Source organism: Fukomys damarensis, unplaced genomic scaffold (assembly GCF_012274545.1).
Source record: "Fukomys damarensis isolate Sample0158 unplaced genomic scaffold, DMR_v1.0_HiC HiC_scaffold_28, whole genome shotgun sequence".
NCBI lineage: Eukaryota > Metazoa > Chordata > Mammalia > Rodentia > Bathyergidae > Fukomys > Fukomys damarensis.
In genome coordinates, this window is record NW_022900940.1 from 45744372 (window position 1) to 45749470 (window position 5099).

Below are 5099 nucleotides of genomic sequence, written 5' to 3' on the forward strand. Positions count from 1 at the left end.
GTCGGCCAGGGCCCCCGGCTCTGCAGCCCCCGGCGCGGGTGTGTGCGTTACAAACCTATCAAGATTCCCGGATCCTTCCCAAACCCTCCAGCGTCCAAGGACAGTCGCTGCGTCCGATCCCAGGACCGAAGGGGATCTAGGCCAGAGGGAGCCTCCCCAAAGGTCTGCAGTCGCTCCCGGTGCGAGTTCGGGGCACTCCCCTTTCTGCCCTGGATGCATATATAATCACAAACATATGTATGCATATCGTGTATGTGCATACTTGTGTGTATGAATACTATCGACAACCCTAGAAATGTCATTTAATTAGGAATCTGATCCAATACTGGTGCGCAGCAGTTGCGAGCAGACGTGTCATCCTTCCAGGTGCAATGAGGGAAGGCGCGCTCCTGGTTTTCCTCTAGCTACCTGATTTTCGTGTGCAACACAAAGGGAATGATTACCAACAAAATTAACATATTGAATGTGATATTACAGACAAACACACACACATATATGGCTTTATGTAGACATATACTTGAAATAAAGAGGTGTTTTTATCAGTGGTGGGCTCTGCCTAATGGAGAGAGGGAGATGCTGATTTCCAATTGGCTGGAAAGAAGGCTTAGGACTTTGGGCTTTATTTAACTTGGCAGCTGGTTAAACTCCACAGCGGAGCCTGCCCAAAGGTATTAGCATTAAATGCTGAGAGCAGGAGTTAAGCTGGCAAGGAAAAGGAGGAACCAGAGGGGGCAGAGGATGAGGCACACCGGGTTGAGAGTCCCCAAACTTCTGCGGGTTCGCAGGCAGGCAGGGGAGAGCTGGATGGTGCCTGCACAAGAATGTGTCACCTGGTACACCCTGCTCTGGGGTGCCTGGTTCTGAGGAGAGCTTCCTGTGTGCACCCACACACGGAAAAGGCCTTTGCAGCTCTCTTGTGCTCAGTGGAACCTCACTCCATCTTTTTCAAAATCGACCAGCGTTGCTGCTTCAATCTGTTTCTTCTTTCATCCCTGTCTCCCTGGCACATATCCCCGTAAGTATAAATATATGCCAGACACAGTCCTAAATTAAATATGCATCCAGTTTTCTTATCCCATGTTCATCTTACAGATGCAAACATCAAGTTCCTTGGAGGCCAGGTAACTCATCCAAGCTCCGTAAGGGATCCAGAGGTTTTCTCAGACCTGGCTCCTGTACTGCACAGCTAGGCTGAACTGACGTTGGAGTGTACCCGTAAGTATAAATATATGCCAGACACAGTCCTAAATTAAATATGCATCCAGTTTTCTTATCCCATGTTCATCTTACAGATGCAAACATCAAGTTCCTTGGAGGCCAGGTAACTCATCCAAGCTCCGTAAGGGATCCAGAGGTTTTCTCAGACCTGGCTCCTGTACTGCACAGCTAGGCTGAACTGACGTTGGAGTGTACATTGGGGTGAGCACTTTGGCAAAGGGGTTGGCAATGTCTGCCAAGGTTGAGTGTTTGCATTGCTTCCAGCTTGGCCATCTCCCTCCCAGGTGTGTCTCTAACAGAAATGTGTATCGATGTTCAGCAAAAGACATGCAGGAGAATGCGCATAACAACATGATGCAAGATGTCCTCAAGTTGGAAACTTTCTGAATAATCATCAGAAGTGGAACCATAAATACTAGTATGTTCACAAAATGAAGTACCATACATCAATAAGAATCCAGTGTGAATAAGTCTCACAAACACGACTCTAAGCAAAAGCAGCCAGACCCAAATGCTTGATGCTGCATGATTCCATTTTTTAAAAAGTTTCAAAGCAGGCAAGTTCGATCCCCGGTACAAAAAAAAAAAAAAAAATTCCAACCTGGGTTCTGGTTTGTGACTGTTCACCAAGCTGTGAACGCTGATTTGTGTACTTCTCTGTGCTATTCTTCTGAAATCTGTTAAATGCACTCGCTTGCATTTCTATGTATGTACTATATCATCAATGGATCTGTTAAATGAATGAATTATCAGCACAATTTTGTCTGACTCCTCGCCAGCCCCCATTTCCCAAAGAGATCTTTCTTTTCTCCTGCATCTTGAGTAATTCTCTAATTTCTCCCTTTGGACCCATCACATCAATTAATTGGCTACCCATATAGATGTTTAAGAACAAGCTGCATCCACACTTCTAACACGGTTGTTTGGGGAGGTGGGCAGTTGATCCGACTTCCCAGGGGACCTACAAGAGGCTCAAGCAATTTGCGAGGGGCTCATTTGAAGGGGTCTTCTCATTCCGTCCTCAGTAGAGGAGTAGCCCTTGTGCACTTGGACCTTAACCTTGGTTCAGGGCCCTAGGTTAATGACCTCAGGCTAGGGGTGGCCTCAGACTTTCTAGAGACACTCCCGTAGGTACCTCTCAAGGTGGAGGAGCTGGCTGAGGGCAACAGGGCAGGGCGTGGGCCCTCTGCAGGAACTGGCATTAATAGAAAGCCTGAGCAAGTCTTCAGAGCACAGCTCACTGGGGTTTGGCCCTAGACAGACCAGCAGGAAAAAGACAGACTCTTGGCTCTCTGGCAAGTGACCCAGTTAGCAGAACTAGCAGCTTTACTCTGGGAGGGGATGGGAAGTTTATTTTAGAAGGGGAAAAAAGACTTGGAACACAGAAACCAAAGCAAATCCTTGATAATCCCCTTGCGAAAATTCCTGGTAAATTCTGCCAGTGGTACAAGTTGTAAATCTGACCTCAGCACTTCCAAACAGATACAAAAACCTACAACGAAAGCAATTAAGAGGGCTAAGAGGGCGCAAGGGGAGATAAGAGCTGGTGCTCTAACTCAGACTAAAAAGAGAACTGTTTTGTCTTGAAAAACTGAGAAGAGACAGGACTCAGAGCCGTAGAATTTTTGAGCTTTTCCACTGAGCAGTCTAGATGCTCTGTATGGTGCTTACTAAGGATAGACACCTGCCTTGGTGGAATTTGCATTTTGTTATTCAGCCAGGAGGCGTGAGTGGACCTCCTTCTGTGTCTGTGTCAGGTATTGGAAGTTATTTTTCTTTTTGTGACACAGGGACTTGAGTCCACAAGGCACTGGAAGATTTATAATGGACATGGCTAAGGTAACACAAGGCTCTCAAAGGATAAAATTAAGGGGGAAATTAAACCAAAAACAAAAAGCCCAAATGGACAAAACAAACAAACAACTGAATTTCCTGTCAGTGAGGTTAAAAAATTTCAGAAACTCTTCACTCCAGTAGAAATTACCAGCTGAAATAATAAATAAAAAATGGGTTTCTGTAAACATTTTCTTGATGGTTAGGCCAACAAACCATCTGGCAACTCATTGCCTTGTGCTATTGTAGAGACTGATTTCCGGTCTGGGTGGGCCTGCATCCCTGAGCACGGCCTTTCTTAGGATGTGATGATTCAGCATGAAATTTTTTTCTGGGATTTGTAAGGCAGTTTGTTGTGTTCTGGGCTTTCTGGTCTTTGAGGTAATGTGGGTTCTGGAATCAGATCAAGTCAGAAGTCCAGCTCATCAGTTAGTTGGGCCTTTCTGAGCAAGGAGCAACTCACTATGCAGAGAAGATGCAGAGCCAGGGCCCAGCACTGGGGGCAGTGGAGAATAGTCCCACTGCTGCTACTGACCACAGTGGTCCTCCTGACAGGCAAGAGAAGGAGAGGGAAGGAGAGGGCAAAAAAGAGAAACAGTCTTACTATATAAAGTGATTTTTTTTTTCTGATTTAAAAAGTCATCAGTGGAGAACTTTTGGGAAAAACAAAATTACAAAAAGTGGAAATTAAAATTACCCGTGAACTTACCACCCAGAAATCAGACAACTCTTTGGTGTATATTCTTCCTTAGCATTTACAAGATTGATGCCATATGATATATACAGCTTTGTAATCTGCTTTTCCATTTGACATAGCATATTTTCCTGTGTTCTAAATATGCTAATAAGACATGATCTTAATGTCTCTGTAGTATCGCATTATATATCTTTAGCATGAGTCAAATAGTCCTTTGCTGTTAGATATTTAGGTTGTTTATACTTTTTTTTTTTTTTGCAGTAGCTCCATCAGGGACATTCTCACATATGAATTCTGCGCATAGCTAATTCCTGTAGGACAAATTCCCAGAAGTAGCATTACTATAGCAGGAGATATGCACATTTTTAAAGCTTTAGATCCCAACTGACAATTGCCCTTCAGAAAGGGGGTACATATTTATCCTCACTCCAACCAGCAGGATGTGATGATTCCTCTTTCCCAGCACCTTTACTAACACTAGGCATAATCATTGAGAAAATCTAATCAATTTGATAGGTCCCAAATGGTATCTTCTTGCTATTTCTGCCCATGTGTTCTTGCCCAGGGCAGACTCAGTTGCCAAATTGTGGAGAACTTGGAATGTACAAATTGTGGTGCAGACCTAGGTGACAGAATGGAGGAAGACATATGGGAATGGATGAGAGAGAGAGAGAGTGCACACCATCCAGAGAAAGAGACCAATGTCACATCTATTTTGACATCACAGTGTTTCCAGATTGCTTTAGGCTTATGAGCATTTCCTTGAGCAGCACTCTTCTCTGTAGCTCATCAGAACTCTGGCAGAATGGGCTGCCGGCCTCTTCTGAAGCTTTTGTCCTATGTCCTGCGCATGGGTGCTGACCTAGAGCTCAAGACCTAGCCCAGGGTGTGGATGTCTCAGGCTGACGAGGCTGAGGTGGTCTGCACAACTGTACCCTGGCTTGGCGAGGCGTTTTGCCAGTGTAGGCCAGGAAGAGGAACACTCTTAAGAACAGCTGGCCAGTTCTCTTCACGCCTGGAAAAAAATCATAACTACTAGAAATGGGAACAGGGGTCCTGGCCATATTGTTCAAATAGAAGAGGATGTACAAAGAGGAAGATTATCAGGCTGGGGACTTGGCTCGGCGGCACCATGCCTGCCTCACAAGCACAAGGTCCTGAGTTCAATCCCCGGTACCCTCCCCCAAAAAAAGAGGAAGATTATTTCCCCAAAAAACTGGATCTTCCTGCCGAATTTGAGCTTCCTTCCAGCCAGAGAATGGCACAGGTGAGAGAAGGTCATAAGTACATTACCATACATTGTAATTGGTGGTTATACCTTTTAAATCTTTCATTTCCTTGATTTACCCCT